We start from the raw sequence: 21,091 nt of genomic DNA, 5'->3' as shown, positions 1-21,091 counted from the left end.
GGGGTGAAACCGCAAGCCAGAGGCCTCAGGGCAGGCGGCCGTGAGGCCCGCCCCTCAGCAACTCTCTCATCTGTCTCACCCCAGAGCTTTCCTGGCAGGAGTGGGAGAGGTTGGTATCGAGTCCTTGAGCCCTGACTCATTCCCTGACCTACTTGGGTGTTACCCAGTTACCTCCCAAATCTCTTTCCAGAAGCTTTCCTTAGTAACAGGACAGTGTCATCCCAGAAGGCAGAAGGGACAGAAGAGGAAAGCAGACCACCTACTTACTTCATCCTCATCTGAGGATCCCCAGAAACAAAGAAGAAGGTCTTCATGGCTTTACGTTCCCCCCAGGAGGTTACATTGGTTATAAAATGAACAAAATCCTCTCACATTGCTACACTAAGGGATTGGCTATTTTCCAGATTGCTTTTATAGAAATAATCACGCTTCGCTTTCTCAAGAAAGAAGAAAATCATTCTTTTGTTTTATTCTGACAGCGACAGGGGCCGGGGAGAAGGGAGAAGGGGACTGGAACGCTGAGCCAGGAAGTGACTGGTCATTATCACATAGTGAGTCAGGGGCCTATCTGGGGACTGAAGTCAGGTTTCCTAACCCCACCCCAAATTCCGTTCTCTTTCCCTCAGCCTAGTTACTGATGCAACGCTCTGGGCTTTCTGGACTATACGAAAGTTCTTATAACCCCCAAATTCCCAAGGGTTCAATAGGAAATCAATTGTAATGTGCTTCTGGGCTTCATACGTGTCTCTTTCACTACCTGTCCCGTGGAAATGTGAGCTAGGTTTGTTGCCTCCTCCACAGATTGTTGAAAACGCTCTGAGAGTTATCTAAGACTCAAAGAAGACCAGCGTAGTCGTCTGTGTGAGGTTATGTCTCAAGACCGAAGATTCCATTTTTAAATCATTTTTTTAGTATTCAGATCCTAATATCCTTGTGAGTCACTGTGCCAGTGGACGCTGAACATGATTTTCTTACCCACCCCTTTATTCAAAGATCCCAATCTCTCCCTAACTAGGGTCATGCTTCCTAAAGACATTAGCTCGTTTCCAAGAAAGCAGATTTTAGCTCTATCCCTTGGCAGAGAGAACGGAGTCATTGCACACAGGCCAGAACATTCTGCCAGAGCTCCCCATCTGGAAGAAAAGAGAAAAAGAGTTTCAGAGTTTCCATAAGGGCTGCCTACAGGGGAGGAAGGGAGAGTGAGCCACAGGAAGGGAAGAAGAAAGCTACAGGGTTATTACCCCAAGCTCCATAGTCTGAAAAGAATATCAGATCTGCAAACCTAAAATCCCGGCCCAGCCGCACCACACCTTCCCCTTCCTCCTAAACCTGAGCCAGGATTTATTTTCCTCCACGTTCTTATATCTTTCTCGTGTACTTATCTGTCCTGGCTGTCCCACCTCAGAATTTTCTCTTTATTCTTTGTTCCTGGTGTACCTCCCCCCTCCAATTTTGTGCTCTCTCTTAAAGATGACTCAGAATGTAGGATGGCCAGGGCGCTCAGGAATCTTGTACGTTGTGCCTGTACTGGGTGTCTAGCTGGAGAAGATGGAGACTTAGGCTGGTTCATGGAGAGTCTCCCACTAAATACAGAAAACTCTGTATATCCCCGATAGACTGTCCGCTTGGCTCTACCTGGGCTCTCTCAGTGACAGGGAACCTAGAACCGGGCAAGGCAGCGAGCATCTGATTGTGACAATGTCTTCCTATACTGCTGTTATATTTGCTTCCCCTGGTCACCCAATGACTCTCGTTGGCTCTCTTCTACATTATAAAATGAGGCTATATCCTCTTCTACTTAGGTTGATGCACATGAAATCGCCGTTTTTATAGATTACAATGGTCGGACATTGTCAGTTTCCTATTGTTAGCCTTATACTTGACAAAGTAAGCTATTTGAGGACAGCTATTATTTATCCACATAGCTAATATCTCTCAACTCCACTAATTCTTCCCCCCCTGGTAACGTTACTGGGTCCTTCTCCAGTCGGTTCTCTCAACGGGCATATACTATTTCATCGCGTCTTTTTCCATATGGGGCACGCAGAACTGGCCAGTTTGAAACACGGTGAGACTGTCACCTCTCTTGAGTTGACATGGTGTTTTTTCATATGAAACTGTGACCGCATTGGGTTTGGTGAGTCCTACACCTTTTTCACATAAAATGCTACCAAGCTTGGGGCGCCTGGGTGGCTCAGTCGTTAAGCGTCTGCCTTCGGCTCAGGGCGTGATCCTGGCGTTCTGGGATCAAGCCCCGTCAGGCTCCTCTGCTGGGAGCCTGCTTCTCCCTCTTCACTCCCCCTGCTTGTGCTCCCTCTCTCGCTGGCTGTCTCTCTCTCTCTCTGTCAAATAAATAAATAAATAAAATATTTTTAAAAAAAGGCTGCCAAGCCAGTACCACTACTTCCTGTACAATTTTTTTAAAAAAACCTAAATGTAGGTCTTCACTTGATCCCTGTCAAATTTCATCTCGTCGATGTGGGCCCTTCGCTCCAATCTATCAAGATGATTTTAAATCTCACTGCTATCACCCATTCTATTATCTTTCCCAGCTAGATCATCATGCAAGCTATTGATTTTTAAAAATGTTTAATAGGACAGTGAGGCCTCTCTTTGTTGATATCAATCTTTTAATCAATATCCTTTGAGTTCGGTTGAAAGGCTAGTTAAAAATCTACATAACCGATTACGCACAACTCCTTTGCCTCATTTTCTTTTTTTTTTTTTTTAAAGATTTTATTTATTTATTTGACAGAGATAGAGACAGCCAGCGAGAGAGGGAACACAAGCAGGGGGAGTGGGAGAGGAAGAAGCAGGCTCATAGTGGAGGAGCCTGATGTGGGGCTCGATCCCAGAACGCCGGGATCACGCCCTGAGCTGAAGGGAGCCGCTTAACCGCTGTGCCACCCAGGCACCCCCTTTGCCTCATTTTCTTAGCCCCATCTTCCTGCTCCTTTACTACCTTTCTCTGATGTGCCCCTAGCCCGTGAAGCAAACCAAACCCACCCAGGCACCACACAGCTACAAATTTCTATATGGATAGCCACAAGTACCAGCTGTTTTTAAAAGGAATCATCAAAGACCTTCCCTCTTGCTAAACCCCAGCTGCTGTCATGGGGATCTTTCCTCCATGCAACTCTTATGGGAGGTTTTGTGATTCCCAGTCCTCATCACCCCCACCTGCCACTCCAAACATGATGTCTCTATATTCCTCTAGAATATAGACTCTAGCTTGGACTTTGGCATGGCTCCTCCCATTGGCTCTTGGTGCTTCCACTCTGCCCACAACAGAGCTGTCTTTTTTAGCTTGGGTACTATTCCATGAATAGTATTATAACCTTGCCTTTTTCTTTGTAGTGGCTACATAATATTCCAATATTCCAATATTCCATTCCATTCCAATGTAGATATGCTATGTTGATGGGCACTTAGGTGGTTCTGAAGCTTTTGGTATTACAAACAAAGAGGCCATGATTCTGTTTGCAAGTACTAAGGTAGGATAAATTCCTGGAAGTAGAATTGAAGGGTCAAAAGATATGTACGTTTTAATTTTGATAGCACCAAATTGCTCTCCAAGGAGTTGTACCATTTTACTTTAGTGGTGGTTTAGATCTCAGCAACATCAGGAATTTCAAATCAAATATGCCCGTTCGTAAAAGATACCTTGTGATTCTACTGGTGAAAAATTGAAATTGCTTTTAATTTTTCCCTTCTCCCTCATTTCTCCTCCTTATGCTCTCCTGTGATTGCTCCCCTACCCTGCACTCCAAATTCTTCTCATTCATTTGTGCAAAGTAATTCTGCTATCTCCAGACTCGCTACTTAATTCTGCCCCAGCCCTGCATTTGCATGCACAAACCTCATCAGGATAAACTTGTTACTATCCAAAGCCATCTTCCTTAGTCATAACGATTCTGAGCACTAACATGTAGTAACCTATTTAATACTTTCACCAACCTTATGATGCAGGTACCATAAGGTATCATAAGGTATCACCTACTTCATGGGTGAGAAAATTGAGGTATAGAGAAGTTAAGTAGCTTTTCTAAGATCACATGGTTTAAAAAGTGCAAAAACTGTTTGAACCTAGACAGTAGACCTCTAGAGATCATGCTCTTAACCCCTGCATACAGATAGATACCTCTCTTGGGAGATTAGTCCTACTTAGGTCCTCATCAAATTCTAACCTTTCTTAGCAATGCCTGTGATACAATTCAGGCTCTGGTATTTACCCTGATCCCTATCTAGCCCACAGCCTGTCCTATTAGCAGCTCTGCCTCACAGGAGTACCTGGAAAAAACAAGTTTCAGGACGGCTTTACTTCGCCTGCAGCAGAGGAAAAAGTATGGGGTGGGATCGCAGGCAGAAGGGGACATCAGTCAAGCCCTTTCCCTTTGCAGAGGTGTGGCCACCCGGTTCTGGTCTCTGGGTGGGTCTCCCCAGACAGGAAGGGAGCAGCTGGCTTAGTGAGTCTCATTTTCCCTGGAACTCAGCACACTGTGAAATTCAGGAGATGCCTAAGGCCAATTTAGGCAAGTTCCATTCAACAATCATTCATTGAATCCCAACAATGGGCCAGGCGCTGTGCTGTGTTTGGGTACAACATAAATGAGTCACATGCTTTAGAGGTGAAGATAAGCTCTTCCATTGCCAGTTACTACAGTGTGATAAGTACCCCAGTACTAAAGACCTGAGTGTATTGTCTGGAGTGAGAGAGGACAAGAGGAGAAAGGGAAAGTATGGACAAGGCGCTCATCCCTGGGAGTTTTGATTTTAAGAACAATCCTAGATTAGGGAAAGAAAGATCACTCGGTCTCCGTAAGGATTTCTGGCAGGATGGAGGCACCTCCATGAGTGCGGAGTTCTTCAAATGCAGGTGAGGTCAAATACCTTGCCTGTTTATCTGGAATGATGGGGGGGGGGTGATGGGGGGGTGAGGGCATGAGGGCAAAGGGCAGTTGGGAAAAGTTCCAAGGTCCATAACAGCGCGGGGGAGGGGGTTCTATGAAATGTGAATTCCTGCATTTTCTTGGCAGTTTTTCTGGAAATTGTGATGACAGCTGGTGATGGGAAGAATCCCGGAAATCTCGCCAGGGACTGCAGCCATTTCCCTCCCGTAGGTGGCTGGCTATCACCTGAGCCATTCCAGACGGCAGGCCGTTATAGATTCTTTATATTTTTTCTCCTGCTTATTTAATAAAGTGAGGGTATTATTGGCTTTTTTTTTTTTTTTTAAGAAGTAAAAGGTGGGAAGGAAGAGCAGTGAATAAGCAAGGCACATCCTCTACACCAATCAGATGGCTTCTTGTCGGAGGATAAAAAGCTCCAGACGAGAGACTCGGCCAGCAGAGAGACCCAGTTTCTGGTTTCAGATCTGGCCTGGCCGAACTGACTGAAAGCTTTGGAAATTCAAAACCGATCTGTACATCCAGTTTCTCTTTTGTGCTGTGGGAATAATACATTCTTGTCTCTCAATGATATTGTGAAAAAGGAAAGAAAGGAATGACAGATAAACATTTAAAGGCTTCAGGAAGTAGTACTCTGTAGAGACGTGTTTCATTGTTTTTAATAATTTCTCAGACTGTTTCAGAAAAGTAAAAAGGCCATGGCTGATATGCTCTTTTTTAAATGGAGGCTGAGTGGTGCTAAGGGGCCTCTCTTGAGTAACTTCCTCCTCTTAATTGGGACAGAAATTCTGGCCGTTGAGAGACACATAGAAGGGCCAAAATAGAACTGAAATGTTCTACAACTTCTGGTTCTCAATAGAACCCACTTAAGCATTTGGTTCTGTCTGCAAAGTTTAATCCTTAAAACAAAGGCCAGTTCTAATGAAAAGCGTACTTACACGGATAACACAGAGAGAAGAGGCAAGGAAAAAAATCCCTTGAACTACAAATGGCCATGAAACCTGGAAACATAGGCGAATATACATAATAAAAGGCTTCTAGATATTATAGTACATGCTGTGTCCAGTAACATTACATCATAGGGTCAATAGAATTCCCCTCATTAGGAATGCTTACTTCAATGTGATGGGCCAGTCCGCAGTGCAAGCAGTGCTAACTGAGTTCCTATCAATGCCTGAAATGAGTCTGTGATGCCTTGTCTTGTGTAATTTAACTTTGACTTTCATTTTCACTGAATAGACCTACATACCCCAGAAGAAGTAATCAAGGGGGTTCAATCTGTTGAAAGTGAGCTTTAGTTATGTTTCCAGGCTTTATAGCTATCTTGTAGCTTCCACAGAGAGGAACATAGAGAATAATGAAGAACAGTAAAGCAAGGAGGATGGTAAAGAGTCTCGAGAATGATAGAGGGTAAAAGTAGAAACACAGAATGTGACCATGGAAACAAAACTGGGGTGGGGAGGGGCGGATATCCAAATCCAGGGAACAGAGAGACAAAGAGAGAAACATCCTCTGGAAAATAATGCAGCCTATCAAGGGGAAAGGAAAGGACAGTGAGGACAGAAAGGCAGGTCAGAAAGGAAAAAGCATTCTTTTTTTTTTTTTTAAGTAATTTAGGATTTACTTTTGTAAAAGCAAGTTGAAAAATATTAAAATGTTATACTTGCATTTTGAACATCATAATATAAATATAAACCACAAAACATCCAAAGTTAAACACTGATCTCTCATGCCTGGCTTAGATTTAGATATTGAGTATATCATAGTTCACAGAAAGAAACTTTTAAAGTTTTGTCAAAGCTTGCAGTGGATACTATTATTAAGGGGAATTTCCTAGACTTCACAAACTGTTAGATGCAGCCCTCATTGGCCAAGGCTGATAGCTGGGAGCATACTAACTTTTTCTATAGAAAATTAATAGAAAAATATAATTTAAGAACTAGAAAGAACTTGGGGCACCTGGCTGGCTCAGTCAGTGGAGCATGCAACTCTTGATCTTGGGGTTGTGAGTTCAAGCCCCATGTTGGGCACAGAGATGACATAAAAATAAAATCTTGAAAAAAGAGAACTAGAAAGAACTTTAAGATTTTATTTGTTTATTTGAGAGAGACTGAGAGAGAGAGAGAGAGCACAAACAGAGCAGAGGGAAAGGGACAAGCAGACTCCCAGCTGAACCGGAGCCCAATGCAGGGCTTGATCCCAGGACTCCAGAGCCGAAGGCAGACGCCCAGCTGACTGAGCCATCCAGGCGCCCCTAGGAAGAAATTTAAAGATGATCCAGTCCAACACCTAATTTTACAAATGAAGAAACTAAGGCATTGAGAGGCTCTAGAGACAGATAAAGAATTTGGGTGGGACTGCTGGAAAACCAGAAGATTCTGATGCCCATCAAGAGAAAATAATGCCTATTAATCAGTTTTTAATATGTAAATGAAACAGGTGATGAAAACTCGTCTGCTCTTCAGTGGGCCAAGTTATGCATCACGTGTTAGGGAAGAACGAAATGGGAACTTGAGCTCTGGTCTTTTCTTGATTCAGCCATTCTGAATTCTATCAGCCCTGGAGTTGACAGAAAAAGACCACGAGAAGCTGAGGAGAAGAGACGGCCCGTTCAAAGTCAAGCTGACTCGGGTACTTGCGCTGGTTCTGCCAATCACCAGCCACTGAGATCCCAGGCAAGTCAGTTAATCCACGCATTTCTCAGTTTTCCAAAATGAAAATAGTAACATCTGCTTCATGTGATACTTGGGGGTGTAAGTGAAAGAATACAGAGTATTAGGTGCACAGCGATTCACCAAAGCAATAAAAATGGCCAATAGGAAAAAAAAAATTCTTCCTGAATTGCATTTCAAAGAAATGTGAAATAAAGAGCGATGAGGTACCATTTTCACCTACCAAGCTGGCACAGATGAAAAGAAAACAGAGCTAATAACACTCTAGGGTGTGGAAGCAGGTATTCTCATACATTGCTGAAAGGAATGTAAACCGGTACATTTCTGGAGGTCAGTTGAGCAACGTGTATTAAGACCCTTGAAAATATTCACGCTGGGGTCCCTTGGCTGGCTCAGTCTGTCAAGTGTCCAACTCTTGATTTTGGCTCAGATCTTGATCTCCTGGTGGGGACTGAGCCCCAAGTTGGATTCCACGCTCAGCCCAGGGTCTGCTTGAGATTCTCTCCCTCTCCCTCTGCCCCTCCCCCCCAATAAATAAATAAATAAATAAATAAAATCTTTAAAAAAACGTTCATGCTCCTGGGGGACCTGGCTGGCTCAGTTGGAAGAGCATGTGACTCTTGATCTTGGGGTCATGAGTTCGAGCCCCACATTGAGAGTAGAGATTACTACAAGAAATAAGTAAACTTAAAATAAAATAAAAATAAATAAATCTTTTAAAAAATGTTCATGCTCTTTGATCTTGGGGTCATGAGTTCGAGCCCCACATTGAGAGTAGAGATTTCTACAAGAAATAAGTAAGCTTAAAATAAAATAAAAATAAATAAATATTTTTAAAAATGTTCATGCTCTTTGATTTAGGGTTTTACTCTAGACATTTAGACTTAATCACATTTGTGGGGGGGAGATATATCTATCTATAAGTTTGCTCATATGGGTGCTTTATATGTAAGGAAAAAATACAATAAGGATGAGTTTTCACAACTTTCCTCTCTCCCACATGGCAAGAAGAATGTTTTGCTGCTAAATAAGTAAAATGAGGGTCCTGGAGAAAATTAGATACAGTTTTAATTTAATTGACATTGAAAAAGGTAGATATTTACAGAAACGTGACAGGAATCGTATCAGAACATTTTGGGGGTGGGGAGGAAGAGATGATGGGAAAAGGAAGGGAGGGAAGGGGGAAGCAGGAAAAAGGGGCTGGTTGAGAGAAGTTTCAATCAACCTCTGAATAAGGCATTAAGAGAAAGGAGAGAGGAAAAGAGGATTTTGAGAAGTGCTATGTCTTATTAGTGCAATCTGGTTTCATTTTGTCTTTTTTTTTTTTTAAGATTTATTTATTTTGGGGGCATCTGAGTGGCTCAGTTGGTTAAGTGTCCGACTCTTGGTTTCAGCACAGGTAATGGTCTCAGGGCTGTGAGATCGAGCCCCATTGGGCTCCATGTTCTGCCCGGAGTCCGCTTGGGATTCTTTCCCTCTTCCTCTCCCTCTCCCCACTTGCGCTCACATGCTCGCTCGCTCTCTCAAATAAATAAATAAAATCTTAAAGAAAAAAGATTTTATTTTTAAATAATCTCTACATCTAATGTGGGGCTCAAACTTAAGACCCTGAGATCACGAGTCATGAGCTCTACCAAGTGAGCCAGCCAGATGCCCCCCATTTTGTTTTCTTTTTTTTTTTTTTTAAGATTTTATTTATTTATTCAACAGAGATAGAGACAGCCAGCTAGAGAGGGAACACAAGCAGGGGGAGTGGGAGAGGAAGAAGCAGGCTCATAGCGAAGGAGCCTGATGTGGGGCTCGATCCCATAACGCCGGGATAACGCCCTGAGCCGAAGGCAGACGCTTAACCGCTGTGCCACCCAGGCGCCCCCATTTTGTTTTCTTATTGCTCATCTAAAATTCCTGAATTCACTATGTTGCCACAGAAACTCCCTCACAATAAACTTTGTTTTTGAAAGTGAGTAGCACAAGAACCACACAGCTTCTAGAAAAAAATACAGAAAAATATCTTTGCAACCTTGAGAGAGCCAAAGATTTCTTGGCAGAACACTGAAAACACTAACCATAAAAGAAAAAATTGAAAAATTGGACTTCATCAAAATTAAAAGTGTCTATTCATCAACAGACACCATTAATAAAATGAGTAGATGGGGCACCAGGGTGGCTCAGTTGAGTAAGTGTCTGCCTTCGGCTCAGGTCATGATTTCCAGGTCCTGGGATCAAGCCCCGTGTCAGGCTCCCTCCTCAGTGGGGAGTCTGCTTCTCCCTCTGCGCCCCCCCCACCCCCGGCTCATACTCCTTCTCTTTCTCTCTTTCTCTCTCTCTCTCTCAAATAAATAAATAAATAAATAAATAAATAAATAAATAAAATCTTTAGGGGCACCTGGGCAGCTCAGTCAGTTACACGTCTGCCTTCAGCTCAGGTCATGATCCCAGGGTCCTGGGATGGAGCCCCATGTCAGGCTCCCTGCGCGGTAGGGGAGTCTGCTGCTCCCTCTCCTTCTGCCCCTCCCCCGGCTCGTGCTCTCTCTCTCAAATAAATAAATAAAATCTTTTAAAAAAAATCTTAAAAAAAAAAAGAAAACAGACAAATGAGAGACTGGGAAAAAATATTCATAGTATATATACTTGACCAAGGATTCATACCCACATAATATAAGGAATGCCTATAAATCAACAACAAAAAAGATGAACTACCCAATTAAAAAATGGGCAAAAGACATAAGTAGACACCACACACAAAAAGAAACATAAATGGCCAATAAGCCATGAAAGGGTGCTTGTGGTAAATGCTGTGATATATCACCCAGATTTTCCTTTGGGAATGAAGGGCTTATTCCTCTGCTGTTAAAAAGGCTGCCAACGGATGGCCCTCAACTATCAGTTCCTCTCAGGGCTTGATTGGTTCAGCTGAAGAGCCCTGGTCTGCCTAAGGTCACTCCTTCTTTACACAGTGGCATGCATCCAGTGACTCATATCCCGGTCACTTGCCCAAACTCGAAACATTTTTGAAGGGTCACCTCAGTTTCAGTGCTCTCTGTAGGGTTAGCTGAAGCCTCTGAGACTACATCACAGCTCAGCTCTTCCTCTGCCCAATCATGCTTTTGTCTTCCATGCCACCAGGGTTGAGCCCTGAGAAAGCCTCCTGCTGACTAGTCTCCCTCTCAGTCTGCTTCCAAGGGAACCCAAACTATGACAATGCTCAACGTCAGTAATCGTCAGGAAAATGCAAATGAAAACCATACGGAGATGCCATTTCACAACTAGAAGGGCTTTGAAGAAAGACTGATAACACCAAATGTTGGTGAAGACGTGGAAAACCTGGAGCTCTCATACACTGGTGGTGGGAGTATAAAATGGTACCATCATGTTGGAGAATTGTTTGGCAGCTTCTTAGAAGGTCAGATATACATCTAACCTATGACCCAGCAATTCCATTCTTAAATATGTACCCAAGAGAAATGAAGGCATGTAGCCGAGAAATGGTACAAGAATGCTCATAGCTAGCCTTAGTTATAATAGCCCCAAATTGAAGGGGCGCCTGGGTGACTCAGTCGTTAAGCGTCTGCCTTTGGCTCAGGGCATGATCCCGGGGTCCTGGGATCAAGCCCCACATCAGGCTTCTATGCTGGGAGCCTGCTTCTTCCTCTCCCACTCCCCCTGCTTGTGTTCCCTCTCTCACTGGCTGTCTCTCTCTCTGTCAAATAAATAAATAAAATCTTTAAAAAAATAGCCCCAAATTGGAAATAACCCAAATGTCTATCAATAAGAGAATGGATAAATAAATTATAGTCCTATAATACTACTTGGAAATATAAAGGAATGAACCATTGATACATACAATATGTGTAGATCAAAAACATTAGGTTGTATAAAAGAGGCATGGCCGTGCACATGCGCGCGCTCACACACACACACACACACACACCCCAAACACATACTGACTGGTTCCACTGATAGGAAGTACAACAATAGGCAACACAAATCTATGGTGATAGAAAATCAGAAAGTAGTTGCTTGGATGAAGAGGGGCAGGGATGGGGATTGACTGAAAAGGGCCATGAGGAAACCGTCTAGGGTGATGAAAAGATTCTGTATCTTATTTTGAGCCGTAGTTACGTAGTGGTTACAATTGTCAGTAGGCACCGACCTGCAAGTTTAGGATTTGCCCATTTTAGTGTCTGTACATTATACTTCAGTAAAAGCTTATACACACCAAGGGGAGCACACACTCACTCAATAAATGTTTAATAAACAAGTGGAGGTGATTTTTCTGAGGAACCAAATTATTAATTATTAGAGAAAAGATTTCCTTTTCCTGGGTTATGGTAAAATGTGAGAGTCTCTTGGGATCCTCCTTGATTAAAATCTTGTGAATATTTATTCTTCACGACGGGTTTTTTCCCCTCCCCCATTAAAATGGTTAAGCTTTGATAGCTACAGGAGTGGCGGAATCAGGTCTATAATGTCTGCCTGCATCATTTGCAGGTAAGTGGAAACACTCAAAGTATATCAAGATAGTAACAGGGTAAGAGAAAGAAGTCAAAAACCCTCACTGCTTTCCCAGGGCGGTAGATCCGCATTTGGCTGCTATTCTGCACCATCCTGCCAACATCACTCTCCAAGCAATTTCTCTTACAAAATATGGCACAATCCCCACCCTATTTTGAACATGGGTATTTAATCTCAGAAAAAAGTATTTAAAGTATTTGAAATGTTTGAAGAGACAAGTTGATTTTAATGGAGCCAGTTTGTATGAACCTATGCTGTTTTCCATGAAGGTTAATACCTTAGGGTACGAGGAAATGAGAAGGGAGACAGAGAATCCTTTTGGGGGTTTCATAGCCTAAAAAACTAAACATGACAGAATGCCGATCGGCTCTCAAGAAAAAAGATTTTTGCAAACACACGAAGCTATTTTAAAATTCCCTTTTATAAAATCGAACAGTGCAAAAGCCGTTGGCTGCCATCTTCAAAATCTGAAAGTAGACTGCTTGGTGGGGTTGCCAGATTTAGCCAATAAAAATACAGGATGTTCAATTAAATTTGACTTTCAGATGAAACAATGAATAGTTTTTAGTATAAGCAGTCCCTCCAAATATTGCGTATTTTTAGCATGGACATGTCTCACGAAATATGAGACAGATTTATACTAAAAAAACTATGTATCATCTGAAAGTCCAATTTAACTAGGCATCCTATACCTCATCGGCAACCCTAGCCCTGGGCAGAATAAGAGATCCAACCTGGCTGAGGCAAATGTGTCTTTAGGGTTACTACGTGGAATTACAAGGTTAATAGTAGTTATGAGAAAAGGAGAAGGACTGAACTTTTTTTGTGCTCCTGGATTTCAACTCTCTGTCTCACTTTTTGAAAAATATTGTGAAAAGCATTTAAATGTACTTCCAATTATTTCAAGTGGTCATGAATTAGTTATACTAAATACAGAGTATACTTGATATTGGGTCTCTATGATTTGTTTGTGTGGGGGCTAAGAGCCTAGGATTAACCAGATGGATGTGTCAACCCAGAGAACTATTTTCCCTTGCTGGGTTTGCTTTTCCTAGTGAGGAACGAACAGACCTGACTTTGTAAAGCAATTGGGAGACTGCAAAATTGCTGTGTGAAAGCATTTTTGATTACCCCCACCCCTTTCACTAAAGGATCACCCACACTGTTTTGCTTTATAAGACTAATACTATGTCAGAGAGGTCTCAGCTATTAGGTTTCCAAGGTAGGAAGCCTGCTTCCGATGGAGGCTGGAGTACTAGTACTCCAGAGGTGGGTTGAAAACAGCAACATTGCTGAGTCTGTTTTAAACGCTCATGGAGAGAGCATTCTTTTCAGCATCAGCTGATCCTCTGCAGCACAGGATTCTGTTACCCTCATTTGAGCTGCCTGGTTATTCTAGCGATCAGATCTTTCTGTCTCCTTCCTGTTACCCGGGCTTGACACCAGCTATCACGTGCCCTCTTCTCCTTGACTCCCAGACACATGATTCTTTCGTTTTCTTTCTTTTTTTTAAATAAATATTTGATTCCTTTTTTTAAAAAAAAGACTTTATTTATTTATTCAACACAGAGAGAGACAGCCAGCGAGAGAGGGAACACAAAAAGGGGGAGTGGGAGAGGAAGAAACAGGCTCCTAGCGGAGCATGGAGCTGGATGCGGGGCTCGATCCCAGGACTCTGGGGTCAGGCCCTGAGCCGAAGGCAGACGCTTAATGACTGAGCCACCCAGGCACCCTGCTTCTTTCATTTTCTTAAAACTCAAATGCCAGAATATTGGAATTTCTAGCACAGTTACATGGCTGCAACAACAGCAGAGAATAGGTGAAATCAGGACTGTCCTGTAAAATCTAGGACATGTGATCTCTCTAATATTTCAACACTTGTCCTCTCACAGTTACCCACGACGGCGAGGATATTTGGCAAGGAGGCGGGAACAACAGTCAGGGTTCTCATCGTGGCTTTAATCGCTGCCTTGCAGTTAACCTTGGGCAAATATTACCACACCTATCTCTGTCCTGTGCCAGTTTCTTATCCCCTTTTATTTGAAGCCCCCTCTACCAATAATAAAAAAAACGAGCAAAAAGGAACTCATCTCCAACTTACCTTGCCTATCCTTAAAACTTAAGTTCGAATCCTAGTGTGCGTAACCTGGTTTGTTGGGTTTCTCTGTCCCTTTACCATGAAGGGGAGAAGTTTTGGAAAACAAAGGTCTTAAAGATTTTACCATTCTATTTCCTTGTTTAGGAGAATGAAACTTGTGCCTGCTTTCTGAACAAGTAATTTGTAAACTTCAAGTCTGAATCTAACCTGGCTAGAACCCATAGTATTCTAATTCCTGGAAAATATTAAAAGGGGCTTATAAATTAAAGAAAGTGATTTACCCCTCAGACAGTAAGGACAGTACTTTCTGTGAGATAGTGACTTGTTTTTTTGCCCTGCACCTTCTCATTTCCTTTGATCCTGTTACCGCCCCTCCATATAGCGATGTCCTCTTAAATTGACACAGGACAGTCACGGATCTCTTTAGCAAAAGTACATAGGGCCTTGGGGCGCCTGGGTGGCACAGCGGTTAAGCGTCTGCCTTCGGCTCAGGGCATGATCCCGGCGTTATGGGATCGAGCCCCACATCAGGCTCCTCTGCTGTGAGCCTGCTTCTTCCTCTCCCACTCCCCCTGCTTGTGTTCCCTCTCTCGCTGGCTGTCTCTATCTCTGTCAAATAAATAAAAAATAAAATAAAATCTTTAAAAAAAAAAAGTACATAGGGCCAAACAAAGATGTCATATTTTGGCGTCTCTTGTCACTAAGACACATCAGGAGAGGGCACAGCAAGAGTTCAGGGTTTCCTGACGCAGAGTACCTAAAATTGTGGTCTCTGCTTCATAGTTAACGTATGTTTGGGGCAGGAAAAATATACATGTCTCTTGAATGTTTGATGGTGCCTTGTTGCCCAAAGAGTTTTGTCTTTTTTTTTTTTTTTTTTTTTTTTTTTTTTTTTTTTTTGGCCTGCCCTAATTCCTGATGTCAGGTCCCTAGGGTATCTGTGCTCTGTCTCATTCTCAGTGAATGTATATTTTATACAGTGTGATCGCACTTTGAGCTAAAATAGATCATATCTAGAAATCTGCTGGTATGGCTTCCCAGGATGAAAGAATTTGAGCAGTTTGAATTGCTTTTTGTCTCTTTGGCTTCTTCCTGAGTCAATTCACAATACAGAGATGTCACCATATAGATTTTATTTTGGGGGGGAAAAAAAGGCACCATAGCCCAAAGGCTAGTCTCCACACTGAGACTATTTTCCCAGAAAATACAGAATATCTGAAAATGAAAGAGGCTTAGATACACTCTGTAGAGTCTCCCTGGTATTACTTATTTATTGGGGACTAGATGACTTTCAGTTCAGTCCTGTGCATAAGCAGGCCACAAGCCAATTTCTAGCTCTCCCTACACTTTTTAAGTGTTTCTTAATCTTGGTTCCTATGCAAATTCTGTAGGGAGGCTGGCAGCAGCAGATTTTTTTTTTTCATCCTCACTCATTTAAGGTTTGTGGCTAAAACTCCAAGGCAAATCGCTCTCATAAAATCTCACTCCACAAGATATGATTCCACCAGATTGGCAAACCTTAATGTCCTGGGTCTCTTTTCTGCACCCCACCCTTAAACTAGGGCTGGACAGAGGTTGAGATTATGAATCTCTTCGGTAGGCACGGCATCAAGTATTGAGTGAGGACCAATCCTTTTGTACATTCTTTTTGTCAGGGATTTGAAAAGCAAACAGAAATAGAGCCAAGGGTGGAGAAACTGAGGCTGACTGATGCCAAGCTGCTGAGACTTCTAATCCTCTTGGCTACTCCACCGGTCTCGTTCAACCTGAGCCCTCACTTATTTTTCTGGATGTGAAGTCAAGGCAACAACATTGCTAAGTCAATTCCGGCATGCCAGCTCTAGAACACTGTAACCTTTAAAGACTTGGGATTCCATGAGACATGTTGCAGCATTCCAGAGATCCACACATCAGACACAGACATCTGCATTCTTACCTGCAGCAGAAGGTGTCGCTTTTACTCCCTAACTCATATTCCTGTGGGACTGGAGGCTAACCCTTCCTAAGAGCACACGGCCAAAGAGGCTCATTTCAATATGCAGATCACCAACGAAGGGCTTGGGTTTAGTCATGTACTTGTCAGTCACTTGGGATTGGTAATTAATCCTCGAGTAGTGCTTGGGGAAAAGGAAGTTGAAGTACTGGAAAAAAAAAGCTGGGAGGAGCTAGGAAAGAAGTTAGGTAGGTGGAAAAGTATGACATTTTCAACTTCCTGATGGAAAGATACCAAGAGAAATAAAACTCTTTCTGACTCTGAGGACCTTTTCTGGGGGCCATATTTGGATGGACATAATGTCATATTGCCACCCTCAAATATATATACAGTTGACCCTTGAACAACACAGGTTTGAACGGTGTGGGTCCACTTATACATAGATTTTTTTTTCAATAAATACAGTACTAAAGTGTATTTTCTCTTCCTTATGATTTTCTTAACATTTTCTTTTCTCTAGCTTTATTGTAAGACTACAGCATATAATATAATATATGCAACATGCAAAATAGGTGTGAATCGACTGTTTGATATCAGTAAGGTTTCCAGTCAATAGTAGGCTATTAGCAAAGTTTGGGGGGAGTCAAAAGTTCCATGCAGACTTGAAACTCACCGGGTTCTGTGCCTCAATCCCTGCATTGTTCAAGGATCAGCTCTATTTAGGTACCTAGGCAGACACACAAACACATCACCTGTTATATACAGTATCCATCAGGTAGTATACATTTTTTTTTAGTCTAGTGCACATTTTAAAGCATATGGAATTAATCGGCTTTCTTTTCAAGAAAAACACAGGAGGGGTAGGCAACATTCCATCTATTCCCCACTTCTCCAACAGTCATTCCAACAGTCATTTTAAGTTACAAAGTGTCAAAGCTGGGATCTCATGGCATCAGCCTCCTATGGATTGCTTTCTAGCTTTTTGTGTCCCTGGCTTTGGGAACCCCCTCACTATCTTCTACAGGTAAGACTCACATTAGTGAAATTGCAGTTGTAATTTCCATGCTTGAAATTGACATTGAAGGCCATAATTTCTAAGTCAGGGAGGCTATAGAATAACAGTAATGCTTAGTTTTGATCTAATATGGTGGGTTTTGTAATGGTCTCCCAAATTCTTCCACATCTTTCTCTTCCCCTTTCAATGTTCCACAGCCAGGATGTATTTCCCTCCTCCTTGAATGTTTTGGCTTCCTGTCCCAATTCCTTTATATTCTCTTTGCTTCCAAACATCTCTTTCAATGATTTACATTTGTTCTACATATCCTTTACTCCAACTCTTTATCTAGCACTCCCTGCTATGAAGACCATTCTGACACCAAGAACATGATAGACTTCTTTTAGAAATTCCTAAACCACAGGTCACATAATATTTTTCTTTGAGGAAAGCGTGCATTATGCACTTAACTGCTTTATAAATGGAGAAACTGCAGCAGGGAAATTATAAGACTTGCTCTAGGCCATAGATAAAATCAGTGGTAAGATTGGGACCGTGTCCTCAGACTCTCAGACTAGTTAGTGCGTAAAAACTAAAGACAAAAGTGCCTAAGATTAGAACACTTTATTTTTTTAAGATTTATTTTTAAGTAATCTCTACACCCAATGTGGGGCTCCAACTCACAACCCTGAGATCAAGAGTCACGCGCTTTACTGACTGAGCCAGCCAGGTGCCCCTAGAATGACTTTAATTAGTTTTTTCTTTCTTAATGTTTTATTGAAGTATGCAATTTGCATAGGATTTTTAATTGAGATTTTCAAGGGCTTCATTAAACAGAGAAACCTAGAAATCTGTTAGAAGTAAGGCTAATGACCTTGAGACATTACTCAAATCCCCCCACTCATTTTTTTTTTTTTGAAGAGTTATTTATTTGAGAGAGAAAGAGAGAGAGCGCATGCTGGGGAGGGGCAGAGGGAGAGACTCTCAAGCAGATTTCAAGCTGACTTGGGACTCGATCTCATGACGCTGATATTATGACCTGAGTTGGTCCTTAAACAACTGAGCCACCCAACCGTGTACCGCCCTTCTACCGTCCCCCCCCAATTCAACTCCTTTTGAAGCATCATGGGGGAAGTGAATTTCCAAGAGCTCTTGTGTTCTTCATTTCAGTTATTCCAGAGAAGACTGCCTGTGGCATATTTGATTGTTAGCCAGTCTTCTTTATAAGAACTGTATATACAACCTTCCATTCCCTAGTCCCAAGTTACAGGTAGTATCCGGGTTCATTCCTGACTTGCTGCATTGGAATTTCCTGGGTCATGGGACTAGGGATAGGGCCAGGTAAGGTTCTCCCTTTTTTCCTTAGCAGGGTGACATCTAATGTTGTTATGAAGTCTATGGCCTTGGTGATTATTTATTTATTTATTTATTTATTTATTTATTTATTTATTTATTTTTAAGTAGGTTCCATGCCCAATGCAAGGCTTGAACTCACAACCCTGAGATTGAGAGTTACATGCTCTACCGACTGAGCCAGGCAGGCGCCCCTAGGTTTTCTTTTTGTTTTTTAAATCGTTTCTTACCTCTAGTCTTAGGTTCACATAATTTCTCTGTGGGACACAAATCTTGTACATAAAGGAAAGGCTACAGATGGGGTAAAATATTCTCTTGATTAATTGGTTAGCTGGGTCAATAACAATTGAGATGTACTTTGTTCAGAACTCAGTTCTGACAGTTATAAAGGAATTAGAAGTACATCCTGAAAAGATATCCATATAAAACAAATTAAAAGTATAATTACAGTAGGGTGCCTGGGTGGCTCAGTTGGTTAAGCGTCTGCCTTCGGCTCAGGTCATGATCCCAGAGTCTTGGGATCAAGCCCCACATGGGGCTCCCTCCTCAGTGGGGAGCCTGCTACTCCCTCTCCCTCTGCCTTCCACTTTCCCTGCTTGTGCTCTCTCCCTGTCAAATAAATAAATAAATAAAATCTTTTTTTTTTTTAAGTATAATTACAGAACAAGTACAAATAAATCAGCAAAAGCCAGTACTTGGGAGCTGAAAGGAAAGGGGTTAGAGTTGAATGGAGTTAGTCAATGAGGGCTTTCTGGAAAAGGTGAATTTTGAAGGAAAGGGTATGGGTTTGGCCAAGAGGATAAGGGGTCTTTCCAGCAATAATACATGACAATGGTAGAGAAGAGGGAATGAGCAAACTCTAAGGGCCAAATGGCAAACAGGTTAGCTTGCTAAGACTGGAGAATCTATGTTAAAGGGTAAGAAAAACAAGTCTAAGGACAGTTCACGGAGAGCCTTAAATGGTAATAAATCAAACATGCTTTAATAGACAAGAGGGAACCTTATGGGTGCTTGCATAATGAGAATAACTTCGTAAGAAGCTGAGATACAGATGGACTAGAATAAAACAAAACTGGAAAGTTAGAAAAATAGGGAAGCTGCTGTGAAATTTTTTGGGGGAGAGAGCTGCTGGGTCCTGATGCCGGCACTGCCATTAATTAGCTGTATGACTTTGGGCAAGTCACTGAATCTATGTGTGCCTGTTTTCTCATTGTAAAATGGGCATTACGGTGTCCACCTAAAAGAGCCGTTGAAAGGATTAAATGAATTAAAATATGAAAAGTGTTTAGTAAGCATTCAGTACATTATCATTCAATTATTAATTTGATTAACATATTATTAAAATTATTCTTATTACTATTAATATGACCTAGAAGTGGTCATAGAGATGTGTAACAAAAGGCCCCATCTCACATCTTAGTTTCAAAGGATTTCAGCTGTTCAGTATGTCCTAAAAGGTATGCAAGATTCAGAAGACTAGAGGGGAGGCCCAGTGTCCAAGACAACAGTCCCTGGTCTCACAGGGCAAGTGAGCACCAGAAATGGGGCTAGTCAGAATTGAGATGTGCGATGAATGCAAAATACACACTGGATTTCAGAGCCTCAGTACGGAAAAAAAATTTCATTATTTTTTATTTGATTGCATGTTGAAATGATAGTTTAGATACGTTACGTTAAATAAGATGTGTCGATTTCACTTGTTTCCTTTTTTTTTTTTTATGTTTTACTAGAAAATTTAAAGTTACTTAGTTGGCTCAATTGTATTTCTACCGTACAGTGCTGGTCCAATATATCATTCAGCATTGAGCTTTGGAAATTTGGGTTCTACATGAGAAGGTTCTATAAAGGAATGTGGGGATTCTGGATGAATCTCTTGCCCTTGACACTTAAAAAAATATAAACATCTGATACATATTTATATATAATTAATATACATTTATGTTAAAATACGTATCAGCCCAACTTGTGAGATATCTACAGAACTAGAGGAACCACAGTGAGTTTAAAGAGGCCATAATTGGTAAAGGGTCTTTTACTTTAAAAAAGCAGAAATAAAGATGAAACGGGAAAAAGGTGAAACATACCTTATTTTGAACATTAAACTATGGAAACAAAAATCTTCCTCACTTCCGAAATCACTCCCTCAAAGGTCCAGATCGCATTGGTCTAAGTAACCTGGATTACTAAAGGTTTTCTGACAAATTTTTTCATAACCATCTCTTGAAGTTGCTACTTAAAATAGGAATAATTACTGCCAAAGAGCCTCCAGTCAGTGCTTTCTGCTGATGTGGAAGTAAAAATCCAGTTTGGGGTTTTGCTCCCAATTGATGTTTTAACATTTTACCCTGACTTGTATCGGCCAATTGCATAGGCTCCAACTTCCAACTACAGCTGGGGGTGGGAGGGGGGTCCTCACACGCATTCCCTCCACTTCTCAAATCCTTCTGGGCTCCTTCAGGCTCGCTACGAGTCCGCTCTCCCCAGTGGCGCCGACAGGTGCAGCGCAGGGAGCCGCCTCCCGCCCCCAGCACGCGCCCGCGACCCCGCACCCTCTCGCCCAGCCGGCCGCGCCCTCGCCGCTCCGCCCCCTGCCCCGGCGCGCGCGCACACCGGCGGGAG

At 42.2% G+C, this 21,091-nt stretch overlaps 1 long non-coding RNA gene across 1 annotated transcript in view; it reads right to left on the bottom strand.

Moving 5' to 3' along the window:
• Nucleotides 1-226: 226 nt before the first annotated feature.
• LOC117795730 overlaps nt 227-21,091 on the bottom strand; it is a 21,618-nt gene continuing 753 nt past the window's right edge. The window contains exons 2-3 of the long non-coding RNA XR_004619875.1: nt 16,799-16,852; nt 227-1,133 (exon numbers count right to left, since the gene is read on the bottom strand). This is a non-coding gene — a long non-coding RNA (uncharacterized LOC117795730). The remainder of the gene's footprint in view (nt 1,134-16,798; nt 16,853-21,091) is intronic.

This window comes from Ailuropoda melanoleuca, chromosome 13 (genome assembly GCF_002007445.2).
Source record: "Ailuropoda melanoleuca isolate Jingjing chromosome 13, ASM200744v2, whole genome shotgun sequence".
Lineage (NCBI taxonomy): Eukaryota > Metazoa > Chordata > Mammalia > Carnivora > Ursidae > Ailuropoda > Ailuropoda melanoleuca.
This window is presented reverse-complemented; position numbering and strand designations above follow the sequence as displayed.